We start from the raw sequence: 25,115 nt of genomic DNA on the forward strand, positions 1-25,115 counted from the left end.
GAGTGCCTTTCGGGGTGAGGCAGATGTGGTGGAGTAGTCACTGCTGAGTAGACACTGAGGTGTCGTATGGGTTCCATTGTGGAACATTTGGATTTCGTAATCTCTATTTTCTCTCTCTATATCTACGTCTTATCTTCAGTCAACTGTGGTTGTTGAAGAAGCCTTTGCTCATGTTTCACCTTACGGCTTGCTGAACTGAACTTTGAAGAGAATTATTCCTGGACTTGGAGATTGGGAAATTTGCCACACACACACACACTGAGTTTAGTTTTGGGGTTAATGTTTAAGATTTAACATTTTTACTTCTAACACTCTAACATTTTTACTTTTATTTTTCTTATTATTATAAGTAGTTATTAATAAAGTAGTTTATAACACTGATACATGACTCAGTTTATTTCTTCTGTTGCTGGTTCCTAACAATACAGACAGACTACAAAGCTATCTCTGTATAATCAAATGAGTGTTAATTGAAGGGGAAAGTTAATCAATACTGTCACTAAAGAAAATTTTAATCAATAGATAATTAATAAAGGCAAGTCCAATTATTCTTTCTTACGCATAGAAAGAATCTAATATAACCAGGCAGTGCCCTGTAAAGAAAGGTCATAGAGTAAGGCAATGCCATGCCATTTCCTACTTTGACACAATGTTAGGGGAGGCCAATTACTATGGAGTGGAAGTGAGGAGGCTGATGTGATTTCCTTTCTGCCCTATATATCCACAAGCTGAAGAAGGAGTAACTTGTTCCAAGATTTCTGAATAGTTAATGTTGTTTGTTGTTCAATTTCCAGATCCACTGTGAAACCCAGCCTCACACACCACCATATCGACAAAACAGTTTGTCTGTAGTTTGGCTGGCTGTTGAAGCCACATGTTGTGAATAATGAAAGGTATAAGATAAGTGAAGCCAGCTGAGCTCAGCTTTAGAGGCAGGGCCAATGTAGAGACATGCGAGTTACCTTGGAGATATTTGAAGAGTTCATGCTACCTTGTGTCTACAGAGGTGCTGCACTGTACAGCGACAACAAATCAAAGCAGTCAGGCAATGGAGAGAAACAATGAGAGGTGAAGACACAGAGGGACAGACAGGAAACAAAAAGATTGGTAAATTGCAAAATGTAGAAAGATAGGAATGGAAAAACAAATATATGACAGTTTGATAAACTGAGAGAGGGAAAGTGATTGAAAGAAACTAAAAGAATGAAATATGGAGTGAGACTGAATAGAGGTGGAGAGAAACGGAAAAGGTATGAAACTATGAGGGAGATGGACCACAATGTAAACAGATTAAGAGAGAGAGGCAACAAAATGACATCTCAGAAGGAACGTTAAGATCCTGTAAGAAAGGGACTATGGGGAAAAGAAGGTATATGGAGACAGTGTGAGAGGGTCAGGTGGTTAAAGCATATGAGAGCAAGAATAAGGCAGAAAGTGGTTCTGAGGATGAGATGGTCTCTTAAGGTGCTGGAAGTGAGAAGGAACATGAGAATAAAGTTCTGACATTGAGAATCTGAGACTGAGAGAGAATCAGATAGAACATAAGAAGATAAGGGAGAGGAGCAGGAATATGCCAGTTGGCCTCTCAAGCCTGCTTTGCCATTCAGTAAAATAATGTCTAATTCAATCTTGGCCTCAACACTACCTCCACACTCTGTCCCTGACTCCCATGCGGATCAAATATCCGTCAAATTGCACCTTGGATATATTCAGTGACTCCGCCTCATGGATAGCCTCACATTTCCCACATTATATTTAATATCATAACTTGCTGCTCACTCACTTTATCTATCTATATTCCTTTGCAGGCTCCTATGTCCTCCTCACAGTCTGGTAACCTATCCATCTTTGTTTCATCAGCAGATTATCTAACAGTACCCTTTATCTTTTCATCTATGTCATTAATGTAGATTTTAAGTAGTCCAGGCCCAGCATTGTCTTTCTGCAGCATCCCATTAGTTAATGATTGCTGATATGAAAATGACTCAGTTATCCTGACTCTGTGTTTTCTGTCAATTAGCCAATCCATTACTGCCAACCCTATGCCAACTTCTCTTTTAATTTGATATCACCCTCAACTTCCTTAGTAAGCTATGGATGATGCGTCCTTTGCATTACATGTTTCTTTCTTATTGGAATATATAATTTTTTTCATTTTTATAAAATAACTCCTTAAATGTCTGCCCATATTCACCTAGAACCATTAAAAACATTGAAAAATAGGGGTAAGCTATCTAGCCATTTGAGCCCTGTTCCATCATTCAATGGTATTGATCCTGCAACTCAATGCCATATTCCCACACTCTCCCCATACCCCTTGATGTCTCTTCCGTCTAGAAATCTATCTACCTCTTTCTGGATTACATTCAGCAATTTGGTCTCCATAGCTTTCTGTGGTAGAAAATTCAAAAGTTTGTCACCTTGTGAATAAATTTTACCTCTTCTCAGTCCCATATCTGAGACTATGACCCTTCCAGCCAGGAGAAACATCTTCCCTGCATTTAATGTCAAACCCTGTCAAACCATGTTTCTCTCATTCTTCTAAATCTGGTGAATACAGGGTCAGTCAACCCAAGCTCCTCTTACAGGACAGTCCCATCATCCCAGGAATCAGTGGTGAGCTTCTGGCAAGGGCAAAGGCCCTAGATAATGAGACTAAAACTTTACATGATGCTTCAAATGTGGTCTCACCAGGGCCCTGTATAGCTGCAGTAAGACATTCTTGGTCCTGTACTTAAAACCTTTTGTAATGAAAGCCAACATATCATTTACCTTCTTAACTGCTCTCTGTATGTGCAGATTTCAGTCACTGGTGTATAAGGACACGTAGTCTTAAAAAAAGGAGTAAGCTAGTTAGGACTGAGATGAGGAGAAATTCTCTGCTCTGGAAGTCTCTGGACACACAGTCACTGTGTTCATTCAAAACAGAGAAAAATATATTTCTGTATATTAGGGGAAGTAAGGGATATGGGGATAGTGCAGGGAAGTGGCATGGCGAAAGAAAATCAGCCATGAGCTTGGTGAATGGAAGAGCAGGCCTGAAGGGCCAAATGGCCTATACCTGCTCCAATTTCTTATGTTCTTACCCATTAATCTATTTTGCCATTCAACTTTAGCCAACTCTCTCCTCATATCATTGCAATTACCTTTATATAAATTTAGTTTAATATCTGACTGACAATGAAGAGTGAGCATGGGGTTATAATCTGCTATCCTTGCCCTCTGCCCTCTCCATGCATAGTTAGCTTAAATCAGATCACACCTGGAAGTTTTGCACCAGTTTTCATGAAACCCTTTGGTCTAATGCAAACTCAATCATCTTTTCTCACTCAACTCAATGCTGATTTGAATGTAAAACATCTTTGCCTTACAAAGCTGCTCAGACATAGACACAAAGTAACAGGAACTCGCGAGAGAAACTGAATGGTTAATGTGGGGACTAAGAGCATATTCTGTAGTAAGGGTAAGGGAAATTAAAGGGTCCTGGCATGAAAAGATACAATAACCAAGAGTACATGTTACCACTAGGAGCTAAAACCCTAAGGTTTGCTGTCTTCAGTCTGCACTTCAAATCTGTAGAAATAGAAAGGATTTTCTTTGCATGAGGTCTCACACCAAAAATCAAGTAGCATCTTAAGGGCATGAACATCACTTTAAAGTAAGAGAGACAACATTCAATGCTTGTGAGCTTATCTTAAATGGAAACATGATTTTGTGAGTATCTTTCTGAAAGAGAAAAACTACATTGAGTGTGGAACCATGTTCCTCTTTATTGCCTTTTAACCAATTAATTGAATAAATGTGTATATAAACTAATGGTTCAAACAGTAGATGACAAAATTTAAGATGAGACAATTGAACATCTGTACCCTAACATATTCTAAAGTCATTTGTTTTATCAAATGTGCTCAACAATGAGGGTTGATGTTGCTGGGAAAAGGGAACATGTTCCATGATTGTATGAAGTAGCCCCAGGTTGGGGATAAAGTTGGTTTGGTGTGCAAAGTGCATAGCTTCACTAGATCAGTGACAATGTAAAGCAAGCTGCAGATCATAATAGTGTAATATAAGCATAACCTGCAATATTTACTTTCCAAATATCTTGATGGTATCCAATACCCCATGTGCATCTCTTGGGATCTCTGAAATCATGAGTGGCAGTGCCTCTGCTTTCTTAGAAGCTTAAGGGGATTTGGCTTGTCACCAAATACTCCTACATATGCACAATTGAAAGTATCTTGACTGGTTGCATCATGGCCTGGTACGCCAATTCCAATGCACAGGAATGCAAAAGGGTTCAGAGAGTAGCGGACACAGACCTGTCTAGCATGGGCACAGCCCTCCCTACCATTGAAACCATCCACAGGAGGATCTACCTCAAGAAGGTGGCATCATTCATCAAGGATTCCCACTATTGAGGCCATGCCTTCTTCTTGCTGGTACGGTCAGGCAGGAGGTACAGAAGCCTTAAGTCCAGGTTCGGGAACAATGTTCCTACAACCATCAGGTTCTTGAACTGACCTGCACTACCTTCATCCTACATTAGCAATAGAACACTACAGACCACCTCTTGTCGACCATGGCCTTGTCTCTGATTATGTTTTTTTTGCACTAATGTCTTGTTCTTGCACAGTTCTTTTGTTCTTCACTGTCTGGTATAACTTACGTAAAATTTATGTCTGAATCTATGATGCTGCTGCCAGCAAGTTATTCATTGTACCTGTACCTCATTAAATTTTTAGAAAATTTTTAAACTTTTTTTACAGCGTGGTAACAGGCCCTTCCGGCCCAATGAGTCCGCGCCGCCCATTTTAAACCCAATTAACCTACCCGTACGTCTTTGCAATGTGGGAGGAAACCGGAGCACCCGGAGGAAACCCATGCAGACATGGGAAAATGTACAAACTCCTTACCGACAGCGACGGGAATCGAACCCCGATCGCTGGCGTTGGCTTGATAAAAAGCCTTTCTATGATTTATTTGTGATTAACAATGTGCACTGGGTTTTATGCTCAGTAATTCAAGTATTGCAAAGAGCATGAAACTCATAAAGAGAAGTTTTTTGATGCTAAAATTTAAGTTGCAAACTCAGGGGCCCAGTGCAGTTGAATATTGTGAACAACACCCAATCTTAAAGAAGCACTCCACTGTTTGACAATCCTTCTTTAACATGATTGCTTTGTTTGGCAAACTCACCATGGACCATAAGTGGAAGTGAAATAGCTTGAGATTTCACACAGAATCTTATAGAATAGAAGGAGGCCATTTAGCTCATCACGCCAATATAGGCTCTTTGAAAGAGTTATCCAATTAGTTGCACCACCCTGCTCTTTCTTCATAACCCTATAAATTCACCTTTTTAAGTCTTATTAAGGACACTTAAAATGGAAAATGCACTGAGTCCAGTTGCATACTTTAAAAATACTAAAAGGAAAATGCAATGATTTTAACATAATTGTGCACAACTTTAAGTGGCAAAGGCCAGATAGATAATCTAAAACTCTTCTGATGGTCATCCATGAAAACATCTGAAACTTGCTGAGAGGTCCTCACCACTATTATTCCAACTGGTCTTTGACATTGGACTCTTCTTTGAGTCCAGTTATGAAGGGCTAAAGTCATGCAATTTCCTACCTGCTCACTCAACCTGTGCTAAATTAGGGAGATCGGTACATTTCAGGTAATTTTGAGTTAATCTGATTCAGTGTTTAATTGTCAAAATTATTCAATTGCTTTTATTTTCTCATGTTTCTACTGTTTTAAGTGTTTTAATTACTTTTACTTTTTAATGAATTTAAATTTTTAATGATATGATTAATTTTTAATAGTTTTGATTATATCTGTAGTTTTGCCTGCACTGGAGAAACCAAATGCAGATTGGGTGATTACTTTGAGGAACACCTGCATTTAGTCGCAGAGGCGACCCTGACCTTCCTGTTGCCTGCCACTATAATTTTTCACCCCACTCCCACCCTAACCTATCAGTCTGTGGCCTCCTGTGCTGTCACAGTGAGGCCCAATGCAAGCTTGAGGAGCAGCACCTCATTTTCTGTCTGGGGCATGTTGCTTCCTTCTTAACTCAATATTTAATTTTACAACTTCTGGTAATTTGACTTTTTGGTGCCTATCAGTCATCCACTTGTTAATATTAATTCAGCCTGATTTTTATTTTCATTCTTTTTTTCCCTTCTCTTTTTTTCTCTTTCTAGGAGTGGAGGACATGGACGGTGTGATCCGTTGGGCTTATCCCTCTGCTCTGCATTTTGTAACTCTCATATTCTTTTTTCTAGGTATTTTTGCCTATGTTCTCACACTGTAACTGCTCCCATTCACACATTGACCAATTAACCTTGTTTACAGCTTATCCCCATTGTCACCTCAGTTTTAGTCTATCAGAAACATCCCCCTCCTCCACCCTCCCTCCTGTACAAGCTTCTTTTGTCTCCTTTCAGTTCTGATGAAGGGTCTCAGAACTGATATGTTGACTCTGTTTCTTTTCCCACAGATGTGGCCTGACCTGCTGAGTATGTCCAGCATTTTCTGTTTTTGTTTTGGATTTCAAGCATCTGCAGTTTTCTTTTTGATTTTGATTACTTCTGATGTATGTGAATGTCAAGAATATTCAAAGGCGTTTACAGTCCTTTGAAAGTATGGACAATGGGTAAGCTGAGGGTTGTGCCATGGTCAGGGGTCAAAACATTTCTAAGCATAGGTTAGCTATTTTCAAAGAAAAGACTCAGTTTTTCACAGGGCCTCGAGCTGGCTTCAGGGACAAAGATACTGCTGCAGGTTAGTGCAGATAGGGGGGAATGGAAGAAACAGGTGTCTTGCCAGCATAAAGGCAGATGAAAAACACTATGATGCTAGTGAAGCTCAGCAGGTCAGGCAGCATCCATGGAGAAAAGCAGATGGTCAACGTTTTGGGTCAGGACCCTTCAGGACCCAAAACATTGACCACCTGCTTTTCTTCCACAGATGCTGTCTGGCCAGCTGAGTTCCTCCAGCATCATGTTTTTCATCTAGATTCCAGCATCTGCAGTCCTTTGTTTCTCCAGCATAAAGGAAGACTGGATAGACCCATCCCATGGGCTAGATGCAGCCTATAGCCGTATGTAATGTACCAACGTTTTAATGGAACCAAATATGTAGGAGTGAATACAGCCAGCAGTTGATATTCTTGTGGTTGGTAAGCATTGGTAATCAAAGGTGAATTTCTACCCTGTTATCTCATGACTGCAAGATTTTTCAATGTACAGCAAGATTTATTACAAGGAAATGCAGTGATTAACAACTTTTATTAACAGGAATGGAATTACAGCCTCAGGCATGAAGAAAGTTTTTCAATGTTGACTGTTGGGTCCCACTTGTTAAGTACTGTTCACCATAATGGTATACCTGGGATCTCTCTAGATTTGCCTAGATTGTTAAAAGTTGTTAGGCTTATAAGAATATGGAGAGGAGCATATTTTTGATTTTTTTCAGTTAAATACATGATGGCTAATTATTTTTACGCCTAAGTGTCATTTATGAAAAGCTGGATTTATTCATAACTTTAAGTTAGTCAAAAGTAGTTAAACTAAATAGAACCATCAGTGGTAGAAATGAGGTTGCTTAACAAGATTCCATAATCAATAAGAATTGTAAGAAAAAAATTGTAAAGTGATAGCTTAATATTATTTTGGAGATCACAACATTCAAGTACTAGGAGTAGATGCATCTAATCCATATGAGTTTACACCACAAAGGAGGCTATTCCATCCACTATGACTGAGCTAATTTGCTATTTGAGCAATCCAAGACTACTTTCACTGCTCTGTTTGCTTCTTACAATACTGAAATATCAGATTATAATTAACTTATTGTTTCTTTAATAGAACATAGAATATACAACAGTACAGGAACAAGTTCAACAGCTCATGATGTCCATACTGACCATGATGCCAAATTAAACTAATCCCATCTGCCTGCACATGATCTGTATCCTTCCATTCATGTTCATCTGCCTGTCTAAAAGCCTCTTAAATGCCACTATCGTATCTGCTTCCAGCACTGCCCCTGGCAGCGCGCTCCAGGCACCTACCACTCTCTGTGTAAAAAAACTTGCCTCGCATATCTCCTTTAAGTGTTCCCCTCTCACCTGAGACTCATGCCCTCTAGTATTTGATATTTCCACCCTGGGAAAAAGACTCTGACTATTTACCTTAACAATGCCTCTCATGATTTTATAAACCTCTATCAGGTCTCCCCTCAGCCTCTGATGCTCCAGAGAAAACAAATCTGATTTGTCCAACCTCTCCTTGTAGCTAATACTTTCTAATCCAGGCAGCAGCCTAGTAAACCTCTCCTGCACCTTCTCCAAAGCCTCCACATCTTTCCTGTAATGGGGCGACCAGAACTGCACATCATACTTCAAGTGCAGCCTAACGAAAGTTTTATACAACTGCAAAGTGACTTCCTGACTCTTATACTCAATGTCCTCACTGATGAAGGCAAGCATGCTATACGCCTCCTTTACCATCCTATCTACTTGTGTTGCCACTTTCAGGGAGCTATGGACTTGGACCCCAAGATTCTTCTATATGTCAATGCTCTTAGTAGGTGTTCTTAATTCTTTAAGAAAGACTTACAACATAGAACATAGCACACAGTGCAGCACAGGAACAGGCCCTTCAGCCCATGATGTTGTGCCAAGTTAATTAAACTAGCAATTAAATACCTGACTAAACTAATCCCTTCTGCCTACACAGTGTCCATATCCCTCCATTCTCTGCAAAGTCACATTGCCTAACTAAGAGTTTCTTAAACGCCTCTATCGTATTTGCCTCCACTACCATTCCTGGCAGCGCATTCCAGGCACACACACTCTCTGTGCAAAAAAATCTTACCCCACACATCTCCTTTGAACCTACCCCCTCTCACCTTAAATGCAGCCCTCTACTATTAGACATTTCGACCCTGGAGAAGAGATAACGGCTGTCTACTCTATCTATGCCTCTCATAATCTCATAAATTTTTATCAGGTCTCCCTCAGCCTCCGCCGCTCTAGAGAGAACAACCCAAGTTTGTGCCAATCTTTCCTTATAGCATATGCCCTCTAATCCAGGCAGCATCCTGGTAAACCTCGTCTGCACCCACTCCAAAGCCTCCATATCCTTCCTGTAACGGGGCAACCAGAAATGAATGCAATGCTCCAAATGTGGCCTAACTAGAGTATTATAAAGCTGCAACATAACTTCCTGACTCTTGAACTCACATGCTTCAACTAATAAGGCAAACATGCCATACTACCCTATCAACTGTGCAGCCACTTTCAGGGAGCTATGGATTTTGGACCCCAAGATCCTTCTGTACATCAACATTGTTAAGGGTCTTGCCATTAACAGAGTACTGTCCACTTATATTTGATCTCCCAAAGTGCAACACCTCACACTTGGCCAGATTAAACTCCAACTGCCATTTCTCTGTCAATATCTGCAACTGATCTATACCCCACTGTACCCTTTGGCAGTCTTCTACACTACCCACAACACCACCAATCTTTGTATCATCTGCGAACTTACTAACCCACCCATCCACATTTTCATCCATGTCATTTAAATATATCACAAACAGCAGAGGTTCCACTACGGATTCCTGGGGAACTCCACTAGTCACGGACCTCCAGCCAGAATAAGTCCCATCGACCACTGTCCTCTGTTTTCAATGGGCAGGCCGATTCTGAATCCAAATGGCCAAGTAACCGTGGATCCCATGCATCTTAATCTTCTGGTGGAGCCTACCATGAGGGACCTTGTCAAACACCTTACTAAAATCCACATTGACAACATCCACAGCTCTATCTTCATCAATCACCTTCGTCACCTCCTCGAAAAGCTCAATCATGTTAGTAAGACACAATTGTAAGCCCCACACAAAGCTATGCTGTCTGTCCCTAATTTGGCCGTGGTTTTCCAGATGCTAATAAATCCTATCCCTAAGAATCCTTTCCAATAGCTTCCCTACCACTGATGTGAGACTCATTAGTCAAGAGTTCCCAGAATTTTCCCTACTTGAATAACAGAACAACCTTAGATACTCACTAATTCTCTGGGACCTCACCTGTGGCTCGTGAGGACATAAAGATCTTGGTCAAGATGCCAGCAATCTCATCTCTTTACTCTCTCAATAAGCTGGGGTTTATCCCGTCAGACCCTGGGGACTTATCCACCTTAATATTCTTTAAGACACCCAACACAATCTCCTTCTTTATCTCAAAATGCCCTGGCATATTAGCATGCTCCGCACTGATCTCACTATCCTCTATGTCCTTCTCCTTCATAAATATTGATGCAAAGTACTCATTTCAGACCTCACTCAATCCTCCACCTCCAAGCTCATGTTCCCTCCTTTATTCTTGGGAGGTTCTACCCTCTCCCTAGTTATCCTCCTGCTCTTGATATATGTATAAAATGCCTTGGGATTCTCTCTAATCCTACTTGCCGACGACTTTTCATGGCCCTTCCTGGCTCTCCTAGTTCCCTCTTAAGTACTTTTCTACATTCTTTATAATCCTCAAGGATTTGATTTTAGCTTCATACCCTTCCTTTTTCTTCTTGACTAAATTCACCACCTCTCTTGACATCCAAGGTTCCCTTACCTTGCCATCTTACTGGAACATACCTGTCCTGTACTCTGTGCAATTGGTCTTTAAACACTCTCCACATGTCAAATGTTGACTTGCCCAAAAACAGCTGTTTCCCAATCAACTCTCCCTAGTTCCTGCCTGATAGTCTTGTAACTTGCCCTGCTCAAATTTACTACTTTCCTGCGAGGTCCATACTTACCTTTATTTATAGCTATCTTAAAACTTAAGGAGTTGTGGTCACTGTTCCCTAACTGTTCTCCCACTGAAAGGTCAGTCACCTGGCCAGGCTCATTTCCCAACACCAGGTCCAGTATGGCCCCTCCTCTCATTGGACTACCTAGACACCGATTTAAGAAACCCTCTTGGATGCACTTGACAAATTCTGCCCCATCTAAACCTTTTGCACTAAGGAGGTCCCAGTCTATATCAGGGAAGTTGAAGTCACTCATGACAACAACCCTGTTGTTTTTACATGTTCCTCAATGTACCGGTGGCTATTGGGGGCACTGTAGTTAAATCCCATCAGAGTGACTGCACCTTTCTTATTTTTGGGTTCTACCCATAAACACCATCAGTGGATGAGCCCTCCATATGTCTTCTCTGAGTGCAGCTCTGATAGTTGTCCCTGACTTAATAGTGCAACTCATTTCCCCCACCTCCCCCCCCCCCACTTTTACCTCCCTCTCTGTCTTTTCTAAAACATCGAAACCCTGGAACATTAAGCATCCAGTCTTGTCCCTCTTTCAACAAAGTCTCTGTAAAGGCCACAACATCATAGATCCATGTACTGATCCAAGCTCTATGTTTGTCACCCTTACCCTTAATACTCCTGGCATTAAAATAAACACATTTGAACCTGTCCATCCCATCATGTCTATTACCTTGCTCCTGCTTGTTCTTCCTTATAGATTTACTGGTCTTGACATCTACCTTCCTCTCAATCTCTCCGTCCACTTTCTGACCTGGTGCTCTGGGTCCCATCCCCCCACCAAATGAGTTTAAACCTTCCTGAGTAGCAGTAGTGAACCTCCCAGCCAGGATATTGGCACCCCTCCAGTTAAAGTGCAACCCATCCCTCTTTTACAGGTTGCCCCTGCTCCAGACGAGGTTCCAAGGATCCAAGAACCTGAAACCCTGCCCCCTGCATCAGTTCCTCAGTCACATATTCACCTATCTTTCTATTCCCGCCTTAATTAGCATGTGGCACCGGGAATAATCCAGAAATTACTATCTTCAAAGGTCCTGCTTTTCAGCCTCTTTCCTAACTGCCTATACGTACAGCACAGGATCTCTTCCCCCTTTCTACCCACGTCATTGGTGCCAATGTGCACTATGATCTCTGGCTGCTCCCCCTCCCCCTTGAGAATGTTCTGCAGCCGCTCTGAAACATCCTCGACCCTGGCACCTGGGAGGCAACACACCATCCAGGCACCTCTTTTGAGGCCACAGAATCTCCTGTCTGTTCCCTGAACTATAGAGTCTCCTATCATTATTGCTCTGTCTGACTTCACCCTTACCTGCTGAGTCTCAGAGCCAGTCACAGTGCCACTGACCTGGCTGCTTCTGCTGTGCCCTGATAGTTAATCCCCCCCAGCAGTATCCAAAGGGATATACTTGTTGCTGAGAATACTGGCCACAGGGGAATCCTGCACTGTCTGCCTGCTCACTCTACCCTTCCTGGTGGTCACCCAACTATCTGCTGCCTGCACCTTAGGTGTGATCACCTCACTAAAACTCTTGTCAACAATGCTCTCAACATCCCAGACGATCTTAAATATGTCCATCTCCAGCTCCAGTTCCTTAATGCAGTCAGCCAGGAGCTGCAGCTGGATGCACTTCCTACATGTGAAGTCATCAGGAACACTGGCAGTCTCCCTGATCTCCCACATCCTGCAGGAGGAGCATGCCACTGCCCTATCTGCTATCACAGCTACTCCAATAGAGGGAGTAATTCTAAGGAAAACGTTACCTGCACCTACCTGTTTCTGCTGCTCAGCCTACTCTCACCAAAGCCTCTTGAACCAAAGCCTCAATGCTTATAATCAACCACGGCACTTACAGCTCAAATGCAGCCACTCCCCAAAATGGCTGCTCTACTAGAGCCTGCTTCCCTTTTATACCTGAAAAACAACTTTTAAAATGCTGCTGATTCCTCCCCTCTGCTGCTCAGTAGAAAACTTGTAGAAAACTCTAACCCTTTGAAGAGAGTCAGTCTTCATCCAGGATAAGCTCCTACAATTTTTGTTAACCAGAGTTTCTTGAGTGAGATATTACTGAAAGTTACCTATATTCCATGGATAAGATATGCATTCAAAGACTGCCCAATAAAATGAAGAAGATGAAATAATCTATCGTTAGGAGAAGTAGAAAGGGCCATAATATTCTTTTTCAAAAATCACAATTTTACTGTTCACACTTGAAAAGAATTCAATTTCTAAAATTGCTATAGTGGTTACATCCAAGATTCTAAAACCGAGAGTTCATGAGGCTGTTTGGTCCGGTATTCTGTTATCTAATATAAACTGGATTAGAATGGATTAGAAGCCGATCCTGTAATGACTTTTCCCCTTGGTATGAACTTTAAAGATGTATAATAATGTATATTAAATTGACTATTTTACATATGCTTTACCATCCCTGCATCCTCACTGTACTAACATCAAGACTCCTTGCATTGGCAATTCATTCTTCAGTCCTCAACATTCTAGAGCTTTTCCTCTCCCTCAGTCATTCCCTTTCTCCTCCAATGGACAAATAAAATCTTGTTATTCTGCAGCCAGTATTTCAAATCCATCTGGTTCACTGTCCTTTAGGGGAGGACTGGTTTCCTTATCCAGTCAGGTCTAGCCAGTCCTGCAGCAACATGGTTGATTTTTAACTGCCCTCTGAAATTGCCTTGTAAGCTAGGCAATTGGTTCATAACTATATGCTAAGACAAGAAATGGACTAAACCAGACAGACCACCTGGCATGGACATAGGTACCAAAGTTGGACACAATAAAGTTGCTCTCAGCCCAGATAACCTTGCAAAATCCTCCTCAGGGGACCAATGTCTAACCTGAGAGGCCTGTCCCACTGACTAATAAAGCAACAATCTGACATAGTCATACTCACAGAATTACATCTTACAATGTGCCAGTCTTCTCCATCATATTCCCTGGGCATGCCTTGTCTCACTGGCAGAATAGACTCATATGAGTTTACAGTAGTGGTACAAAAGCAGAAGGGAGCTGCCTCCAAAATTGTCTCCAGACCCCATAAAGTCTTTTGGCATCAGATCATACTTGGGAAAGGAATCTTCCTGACAGTATCCTCCCCAAACTGAAAAATCAAGGCTTCTTTGTATTGAACAATACTTGGAGAAACAGTGAAAGTAGAGAGAGCACAGAATGTACTCTGGAGTCTTCCATGTGTACCACCACAAGTGGCTTGATCGTAGGACCACTGATCGAGCTGGCTAGGTCCTGACGGATTTTGGGGATGCAACGCCGGAAGTAAAACTACCTGGCCTCATACTTGCCAATCCACCTCTTGCGGATGCATGTAACGTTGATAGCTCTGGCAGGAGTGGCAAGCACAGTCCTTGAAGTGATAAAATCCACACTTGACTCTCCACCGTATAGTGTGACACTATTATCATGTTAAATAGCATAGATTCATAATTGATCTGGCAGTTCCAAATTGAGCATGCATGAGGCCTTGTGGACAATAGCAGTAGCAGAAATGTACACCACCACAGTCTGTACCCTTATGGTTTAGCTTGTCCCACACTCTATCATTACAATCAGGCTGGGTGGAATCAACGCTGGTTCAATCAGGAGTGCATAAGGGCATGCTGTGAGGAGCACCAGGTGTACTTATAAAGCAGCTGCCAACCTGGCAAATTTCCAACAGGGGGTGAATTGCATGTAACAGCAAAAACAGCATGCAGTAGACAGAAATAAAAACAGAGAATGTTGGAAATACTCAGCAAGTTCGGAGGCACGTGGAAGGAAAAACAGTGTTAACATTCCAGGGCAATAAACTTCCATCAGATGCTGCCTGTCCTGTTGAGTAGTTCCAGCATTCTCTACTATTATTTCAGCGCTCCAACATCTGTAGTTTTGCTTTGTGGTGCAACAGATCGAGCTAAGTAATCCCATGACCAACATGAGAACACAGGATATAGGTGTAGGAGTAGGCCATTCAGCCCTTTAACCTGCTCCATCATTCAACATTATCACGGCTAACCTTCTGCCTAAGCAACATTTTCCTGCCCTATCTCCTTGTCCCTTGATTCCTCTAATACCCAGAAATCGACTGATCCCTATTTTGAATGCAAGCTATGACTTAGCTTCTGTAATCCTCTCGAGAAATGCAAAGATTCATCATCCTCTGAGTGAAGATATTTCTCCTCATTTGTCATATAATGGCCCTGTCCCTTACTTTGAGACTGTGACCTCCAGTTCTAGACCTCCTTGGATAGGGGAAACATCCTCCCCACATCCATCCTGTTGACCCCTTCAGCTAAGTCTATTCCTTAATGTGGTCACCTGTCATCCTTCCAAACTCCAGAGAACAGGGGCAAGCTACTCAATCCCTCCTCATGTGACAGACCTATCACCTCAGGAACTTGTCACATGAATCATTGCAGTGCTCCCTCAAAAGCAACAATATCTTTTTTTTAGGTAGGAGCCAAAACTGTATGCAATATTTCAGATGTGGTGTCACCAAGGTCTTATATAATTGTAGTTAACATGTTTATTCTTGCACTCAAATCCACTTGTAATAATGTCTAACATACCATTTGCTTTTCTAATTACCTGCTGTACCTGCATATTAACTTTCAGTGACTTAAGTGTAAGGACACCTATTTATACTTCTGTTTTCTATCAAAGTTGACAACCATGCATTTTTCAATTTTCTAGTTCTTGTCCACTCACTTCTCTATATGTTCCCACTTAGCTTGACATCATCAGCAAACACAGAAATGTTATATTTGGTCACCTCTACCAAATGTCAAGACAGAGACTGAATGGTTAGGATCCAAGCACCATTCTCTGTGATTCCCCATTGTCAAAAACACCCATTTATTTCTAGCCTTTATTTTCTATCTCTTCATCAACTCCATATCCATGCAAGTACATTATTCCCATTTCTCTGTGCTCCAGCCATGTCCACTAACCTCCTGTGTAGAATCTTATTGAAAGCCTTCTGAAAATTCAAATATACTACTGATTCCACCTCATCTACCCTACTAGATACCTCTTCAAAGAACTCCAATGAATGAGTCAAACATATGTTATTATTTTCTAAGTGTCTTGATATCACATCCTTTATAATAGATTCCAATATTTTGCCAACTACCAATTTCAAGCCATTAGGTTGGTAGTTTCCTGTTCTCTCCCTGTTTTCTTGAAAAGTGGGGTAACATTTGCTACCTTCCAATCTGCAGGATCCATTTAAGGGTTTACAGAATTTTGGTAGATGATAACCAGAATATCCACTATTTCCTTACCAATCCCGTTCCAAACTCGGGGATGAAGATTATCAGGTATGAAGGAGTTACCAGTTTTCAGGCTCATAAGTTCTCTGATAGTAGCTTTTCGTAATGTTAATTTATGTTATTTCCTCAGTTGCATTGGATCCTTGGTTCTCTGGTATTTCTGGGAGTTTTTTGTTTGTTTCTCCGTGAAGACAATGCATTTGTTTAATTCATCTGCTAAATCCCCATTTCCCATTACAAAATATCCTATCTCCTGGCTGTACATTGTTCTCACCAGTCTTTTCCCTTTTTACATACCATTAGAAGGTCCTTACCATCTGATTTTGTGTTACTCATTTTCTGTTTTCCCTTCCTTCACCAATTTATTGGCTGTTCTTTGCCGAGTTCGAAAGGCTCCCAGTCCTCAGGTTTACCACTTTTACTGGCAAGTTTTTAAACTTTTCCCTTAGATTAAAAAACTCTCTGTAATATCTCTTGTAATTCATGACTGGACTTACTTTTTCTGTGGTGTCTTTACACTTAAAGAAACATATATTTATTGTAAATCATGCATAATTTCTTTAAGTGCTAGCCATTGCCTGTCCCACTATCATACACTTTAATGTAGCTTCATGCCTATTACTGCAAACCTGCCTTTCCTATCTTTATAATTTTCCCTGTTTAGATTAGAAGCCGTGGTTTCAGATTGAACTGCATCACTTTTAAATTTAATGTAAAATTCTATTATTATATGGTCACTTTTTCCTAGGGGCCACTTTACATCAAAATTATTAATTAACCCTTTAGCACTGCACTGCACACCACATCTAAAATAATCTGTCCCCTAATCTGTTGCTCAAATACTGATTAAAAAACTCCATCTCACATTGGATCAGATTAAAATTCACCTAGTTGTGAAATGTGGAAATAGGAGTCTCCAGGAACACTACCATCTTCAACAATGTTAGGGCCCAATGACTAGGTGTCAAAGACAAGGCTGAAGTGTTTGCAATTATGTTGAGCAAGAAGTGCTGAATGGAATATACATCTCACTTTCCTCCTATGATCCTGACCATCACAGGCTTGTCATTACCCAATTCAATTCACTCATGTAATAATTATCAAGAAAAGGCTGAGAGCACTGGATACGACTTAGGATACGGGAGAATATCTAGCTGTGGTACAGAAAGCCTGTGTTCCAGAACAGACCATGTCTCCAGCCAAAATCTTCCTGTAGAATTAGAAAACTGTCATCCATCTGATAATATGGAAAATTTTTCTGTTATGTCTCAGTCACAAATCCAATCTAGCTGTGTACTGCTAAAATCAAATCTACTTTCAATCCCTAGTTGTCAATGGTGCTCTTGATGCTTACTCACCAATAGCCTGTTGACTAAATGCCTAGATTGTGTGTGGACAGGGCCACTCGGTTCCAGACCCCATCATGGACCTAACATGGATAAAAGAGCTGAATTCCAGATATGAGGTGATAGTGATTGCCTATGAGATCAAGGCAGCATTTGACCAAGTGTGCCATCAAGGAGCCTTGCGATAAGGTAAGACAATGGGTATCGAGAGGAAAACACTCCAGTGATTGGATTCCTACCTTACACAAAGGAAGATGGTTGAATTAAGTTTCTAGGGCAGCATCTTTAGGTCCAACCATTCAGGACAAAGTTCAGTAGTGGGGAAAATGCTGGAATCTGCTGTTAAGCAGTAGTAGAAGGCATGTAACAAAATAACAATGGCAGAGTCAAAAAGGACTTATCAAAGAGAAGTCATGTTTGGCAAACCTGTGAAGTTTTTTGGATTGTAACTAGCAGGAAAGATAAGGGGGGAGCTAGTGGATGTGACTCATTTGAACTTTCAGAAGACCACCAACACAAGAGGTTACGAGACACAGCTTCCCTTCCCATTCTCTTAAACATTTCAAAGGGAATACTCTTCCATGACTCCATGGTTCACTCTTTCATCTCCACCAACATTCACTTCCCTTCTCATTGCACCTTCCCATTCATCTGTAGGAGATGGAACACCTGTTCTTTCATCTATTTTCTTCACACCATCCAGGGACCAAACTATTCCTTCTAAGTGAAAGAGTGATTCATTTGCATTTCTTCCAATTTAATGTATTTGTATTCAGTGCTCACAACGTGCTCTCCACTGCATTAGAGAAACCAAACACAGAGCAAATGCTGCTTTGCAGACCTCCTCATTCAAAGGGCATGGGTGGGCTTCCAGTTGCCTGTCACTTTAATTCTTCATCCACTCCCACTCTGGCCTCTCTGTAATTGGCCTTTCATATTGTTCCAATCAAGCACAAACTGAGCTCAAGAACCACATCTTATTTTCTGTCCCAGCACATTATAGATCTTGGGAGTCAACACTGAATTTAAAAATTTCAGATAACCAGCCTTTCTAGTTTGTGTCAAAACTGATGAGTGCTATTGTGACAATCAACCTGTAACATTAACTCAGATTTTCCCTTTCCACAGATGCAGAATGACCTGCTGTTTTTTCCAATATTCTCTTCAGGTTTTCAGCAAATGTTGTCTAATCTCACTGTTCCATCATTTTTTTCTTTCCTCTGGTTCTCCTCTGTTTTCACCTCCTCCAGACAGGTTAGCTGCCATTGACAAGCCTTCGCTATCTCCTCTCAGTTGAGACCAATATGTGCCATTCATTTTCACATGGTCTTTGTCCTACCATGGATATTCCCTTTGTTTTCTCCATCTCTCTCCATTCCCCCTTTATCTGCAAGTTAGAACACACCTGTTTTCTAACTGTTCCTGATTCTGATGAAGGATCACCCACCTGAAATGGTAACTCTGTTTTGCTGTCCATGGATGCTACTTGGCCTGCTGACTATCTCCATCTGCTTTTATTATGGAAAGATGCACTTGTGATAAAGGTAATGCAACCAAGGTTCGTTGAATGGCAGAGCAGGCATGCAGGGCAAATTGACCTACTTCTGCTTCTTATGCCAGTACCCTGTGGGTATGAGATTTGATTGGAGGCTGGGTTTCCTATGACCAGTGACTCATCTCATGACACCCAAAGTATTTTCAGCATCTACAGGCACAAGTCAGGAGCATAATTGAAAACATTCTACTTGGCTGGATGGGTGCACCACAACAGCTACAGCTTCAATCTAATCTGTTGGTGGTGAGATCACTCAGCTCCGCCTATTGTATGCTGTTTTTGATGCTCAGCGTGCAAGTACACCTGCACTGCAGATTCACCAGTCTGGCATCTCATCATTTTTAGGTATGCCTGGTGCTGTTTCCGGTACGTCCTTTTGCACTCCTCAGTCGAGGGGAAGGAAAAGGAATTAAGTCAGAAAAGGTTTCTGCCAAATCTCAGTGGGAGAGGTAGTAGAGATTATGAATGGGGTGAAGATTGATATGGAGGAAGGACTAGAAAGGCTGACTGCACTTTAAGTAAACAAGCAACCCTGGTCCAGAACCAATAATCAGAGAAAACACTTAATAGGCACACAGACAAGCTTGGATTGGAAAAGGGAAATCAGCACAGTTTTATTAAAGGCAAACTGTATTTGACTAACTTGATTGGATTTTTTGATGAAGTAACAGAATGGGACAGACACAACTTCTCTCGTAAGAAGTGGCACAAACTCAATGGGCTAAATGGTCTCCTGCTGTGCAGTAACAATTTTATGATTCAATTTTGTATGCTTACTGAGGGATAGAAAGAAAAATCATACAAGTTAAAAGAAAATAAAAGCTCGGAAGCCTTAAGTTTAAACAGTAAGTTCTGAAAATTATCAGCATTTTGAATGAACTTGCTCTATGTAACCAGAAAAATAAGTCTGGAGATCTAATTGTTGGCTAGGATTTCCCAGATCATTCTGTCTTCCCTGCAATGCACAAGTGGGTACCATACATTTACACAAGTTAACTAATTGGAACAGTAACTTCACTGTTTGCATACTGGCCAATTGACTACAAATCTATTAAGCTCATTTAGACTAGCATTTTTAGGTTTCCAATGTGGATGTGTTGATTCTGTATCGGAAACTGGCAGATCTGAAGCAGAGTATCTGGACTGGCACTCCAGTGCAATAGTGATGGACCATGTTTAAACAAGCTCCCATATCCTCTACTATCTGTACCTTAAAGATCTCAGGACATAATTGGAAGATAGGCAGTAAATACTGGCCTTGCCAGCAATGGGCAAAATCTTGAAAGTGAATAAAAATTCCCCACTTACTTGTCATCTCTCACTTTTATTTGCATTTACAAATTTTCTTGTTTCCATTTATTTTTCTATTATTGGCTTTATTTGGTCTAAATTTCAAACCTCCCTATATCTCCTAATTCTACTTAATTATTCTTGATATTTCATGTTTGCACCTTTTTTTCTTTCTTATTTATTTTTATTACATTTCCTGTAATCTAATCCTGACTTGCACTTGAATAACTTACTCATAACATTTTAACCATTAACTGTTTCAAGGTGACCTGAGTTGCATATTGTAAGTATCAGAAGATGTAGATTACTCCTTGTTTCCCTCTCAGCAGCAAATTCCAACATTGACTACATTCTTAACTGTGCACTATGTTTCCCCTGTACTCTGTTTCAGACCACTATACAGCTATTCCAACCAGTAAACACCACTACTATCATTGGATTCCCAACATCGTCCTTGCCATAACCATTGACCAAAAGTTAAATGGACGAATCACTTAAATATTGTGCCTGCAATGACTGAATCATCTCCAGACTCTACAAGCTGCAGGGTTTACAACGGAAATATTAAAAAAATATTTTCCATTGTTTGCATCATTGCAGCTGAAACATGACTGCAGCAGCTCAACGTCATTCAGGACAAAGTTGTCACTTGATCAGCAATGCCTCTACCACCCTGAAAATGCATTGCCTTCAGCACTTGTTCATCAAGACTCAACAGCACCTCCTGAACCTATAAGACCTATAAAAATGAGGGTTGCATATGCCAAATCACTATTTTATAATTATTCACCCTAACTTGCTTTATGAAGGCAAAGATCTTACTTACTATTGCACCTTATTGTCTACCTGCAATGCACTTCCCTGTAGCTACGACACTTTACTCTGTACTCTGTTATTGTTTTTACCCTGTACTACCTCAATGCACTATGTACTACCTCAATGTATCTGCATTGTGTAATGAATTGATCTCTATGAATGGTATGCAAGACAAGTTTTTCACTGTACCTCGGTCCAAGTGACAATAATAAACCAATACCAATAAACTTTCATAACCTGCACTGCTACTTTCAAAGATTTATGCACAAATAGTATCAAATCTCTCTGTTCCTTCACTTACTCCTAACATTATATTGTTTCCTCACATTCTTGCTGCAGAAATGTATATTCACCCTTTTTTGTGTTAGATTTCATTTTGCCGCTTGTCTGCTCTTTTTATCAGCTTATGTCTTTTAAGTTTATCGCTATCCTCCTCAGTATTCATCACATCTGAGGTTTCTATCATCTGCAGCTTTTGAACTCGTACCCCGTGCACCCAAATCCACATTATTAATATACTTCAGGAAAAGCTGCATTGGCCAGTGTGTACCCTTTTCCAGTCTAAACACAATTGTTCACCATAACTTTCTATTTTCTGTCCCAAAACCAATTTCTTATCTTTACTTTTTATTCCATGCCTTCAACCCAGCTAACAAGCCTATTTTGTAGCACCTTATCAAATGCCTTTGGCGAGTGAAAAGTGTAAGAAGAGAGGCAGGTATGGTGGGAGTGGCAATTTAGAGAGGGGATGTGGGATCAAAATGCTGCTCTTGAGGTGAAAGTGCGGTCTTTGGTGTGAATCAAGCTCTGGTTAGGAGGGCTTATGATCAAGCTCTGGTTATGATCTCAGGATTACTCCCTATGCCCCTTGCTTGAGAGGGTAGAAATAGAGGGATAGAACAGATGAAAGTGTGGCTGAAGAACTGGTGCAGGAGGGAGGGCTTTAAGTACTTGGAAGACTGGGATCATTTCTAGGGCGGGTTGACCTGTACAAAAAGGACAGGTTGCACCTAAACTGGAAGGGGATCAATATTCTTGCAGGATTGTTTGCTCACACTACTCTGAAGGGTTTAAACTAATTTGGCAGGGTGGTGGGAAGCATGGTGCAGCAGATGGGGAGAAAAATGTAGAGTATAAATCAAGCAAATCCAGTGGGCAGAGCTGACAGAGGCAGGTTAGGGAGCATGAGAGGGCTGGCAGGCTCAAATGTATTCACTTTAATACAAGGAGTCTCACAAGTAAGTCAACAAACAATCTGCTGGAGGAACTCAGCGGGTCAAGCAATATCTGTGAGCAGCACAGTTGCTGCTTCACCTGTGAGTTCCTCCAGCAGATTGTTTGTTGCTCCAGATTCCAGCATCCGCAGTCTCTTGTGTCTCTCAAGTAAGTCAGATGTGCTTAAAGCATGGATCAGCACTTCAAATTATAATATTATTTCAATCATGGAAATGTGGTTGAGGAACAGGCAGAACTGGTAGCTTAATATTCTGGGGAATGCAAAAGAGGAAGGGGAGTCACACAACTGCTTAGGGAGAACATGACGACAATACTTAGAGAGGATATCCTGGAGGGATTAGCCAATGAGGCCATATGGGCAGAATTTCAGTAGAAGAGTCAATTACTTTGCTGGGGTTATGCTATAGGTTTCCCACTAGTCAGTGGAAATTAGAGGAAAAGATATGTAAGCAAACTGCAGAAAGTTGTAAGAGCAACAGATTTATAGTAATGGGGGATCTTAACTGTCCCAATATTAACTGGGATTGCTTGAGAGCAAGGGGTTCAAATGGGGAAGAATTTGCTAAAGGTGTCCAAAGATGTTTTTTGAGACAATATGTAGATAGTATTATCAGAGATTGGGCAGTACGCAACCTTGTCTGAGGAAACAAAAGTGGGCAGGTGGCGGAAGTGTTGGTGGGGGGAACACATTGAAACTATAATTCTGTAAGTTTCAAGGTAGTGAAAGAAAGGGATAAAATTGGTCCTTAAAAAGTTAAGGTTTTGAATTGGGGGAAAGCTGATTTCAACAGTGGAAGAGAAGACCCGGTGAAAGTAGATTGGGAGCAGATGCTTGCAGGTAAACCAACAGCTGACAAGTGGGAGTCTCTTAAAGGAAATGAAGAGTTCTTGGTCAGCATGTATTGGTAAGGGTGAAGGGCACAGATGGCAAGATTAAGAAACCATGGATGACAAATTATACTGAAGGTTTGATCAGGATAAAAAAAGGAAGCATATGGTAGATTTAGACAACTGGAATCGATGGAGTCTTGAACAATTCAGAGTGCTGTCGACAACTTTAGACAGAAATTAGGAGGGCAAAAAGAGGTCATGAAATATCCTTGGCAAGTAAGATTAAGAAGAATCCCAAGACATTTGATAAGTAAATTAGGAACAAGAGGACAGCCAGGGAAAGGGTGGGTCTCCTTAGGGACCAAAGGGATAATTTATGTGCGGAGCCAGGCGTTGTGGGTGAGGTCCTAAATAAATACTTCTCATCTGTATTTACCAAAAAGGACGTGGAAGGTAGTGCATTCTGGGGATGCTGGTTAACCTGGAACAGGTCAGTATTAAGAAGGAGGAGGGATTAGATGTCAACGGACACATAAGGGTTGATAAATATCCAGAGCCTGATGAGAACTATTCCAAGTTGCTGTGGGAAGCAAGGGAGCAGATAGTTAGGGCGCTGATGAAGGTTCTTGCTTCCTCATCACACAAGTGAGGTGCCAGAAGATTGGACGATAGATAATCTTGTTCCTTTATTTAAGAAGGGCAGCAGAGATAAGCCAAGTGAGCCTTATGTCAGTGGTAGGAAAACTGCTGGAAAAATTCCTAAGGGACAGGATTTATGTTCATTTGGAAAGGCAGGGGCTGATCAGGGATAGTCAGTGTGGCTTTTTGTGGGTGAAATCCTACCTCACTAATTTGTTGTGGTAATTAAGAAGATTGATGAAGGCAGGGCAGTAAACGTTGTCTTCTGGACTTTACTAAGGCAATGTGACAAGGTCCCACATGGTAGGCTGGTCTATAAGGTTGAGGCATATGGGATTCAAGGTGAACTGGATAATTGAATTCAAAATTGACTTGGTGATAAGAGGCAGAAGGTACTGGTGGATGGATATTTTCCTAATTGCAAAGTTGTGACCTGCAGGGATTGGATGTGAATTTAGGAGGTATGATTGGTAAATTTGCAGATGACACAAAAGTTGGTGGTGTTGTGGATAGCAAGGAAGGTTGCCTAAGACTACAGCAGGATATAGATCAAATGGAAAGCTGAGCAGAGCATTGGCAGATGGAATTGAATCTCAACAATTGTGAGTTAATGCATTTTTAGAAGTCAGCTCGGGGTAGGACATACACAGTAAATGGTAGGTTGCTGAGGTTCAAGTCCATAGTTCCCTAAAAGTAGCAACACAAGTCGATAGGGTCGTGGAGAAGGCATATGGCATGCTTGCCTTCAGAGGTTGGGGCACAGAATATAAAAGTTGGGATCTTATGTTGCAACTTTATAAAGCCCTGGTTATTCCACACTTGGAGTATTCAGTGCTGTTCTCGTTACCAGAGGAGATTCACCAGGATGTTGCTTAGATCGGAGGACTTTAATTATGGGGAGAAATTGGATATGCTGGGCTTGTTTTCCCCGGAGCGAAGGAGGCTGAGAGGTCACCTGATAGAGGTATATAAAATTATAAGAGAGGTAGATAGGCTAGATAGTTTTCCTGTGGAAGGCATATAAAAAAAACAAGAGGGCAAAGGTTTTAGGTGAGAGAAAGGAGCTTTAAAAGGGATTTAAGGGGGAAGCTTTTACTCCAAGAGTGATTGATATCTGGAACTCAGTGCTTGAAGAGGTTGTGGAACCAGATACAAACACTATGGTTAAGAGGCATTTAGACAGGCACTTAAATAGGCAGCATATGGACCTCATGAGAACAACTGGAATTAAAGTAGATGGGCAGAAAGCTCGGCATGGATGTGGTGGACTGAAGGGCCTGTTTCTGTGCGGTA

General features: G+C 41.2%; 1 protein-coding gene across 5 annotated transcripts in view; it reads right to left on the reverse strand.

Moving 5' to 3' along the window:
* The window catches only part of shank3a (SH3 and multiple ankyrin repeat domains 3a), an 813,035-nt gene that overhangs the window by 33,871 nt on the left and 754,049 nt on the right, over positions 1-25,115 (reverse strand). The window lies entirely within an intron of this gene.

The sequence above is a fragment of the Pristis pectinata genome, chromosome 19 (genome assembly GCF_009764475.1).
Source record: "Pristis pectinata isolate sPriPec2 chromosome 19, sPriPec2.1.pri, whole genome shotgun sequence".
NCBI classification, from domain to species: Eukaryota; Metazoa; Chordata; class Chondrichthyes; order Rhinopristiformes; family Pristidae; genus Pristis; species Pristis pectinata.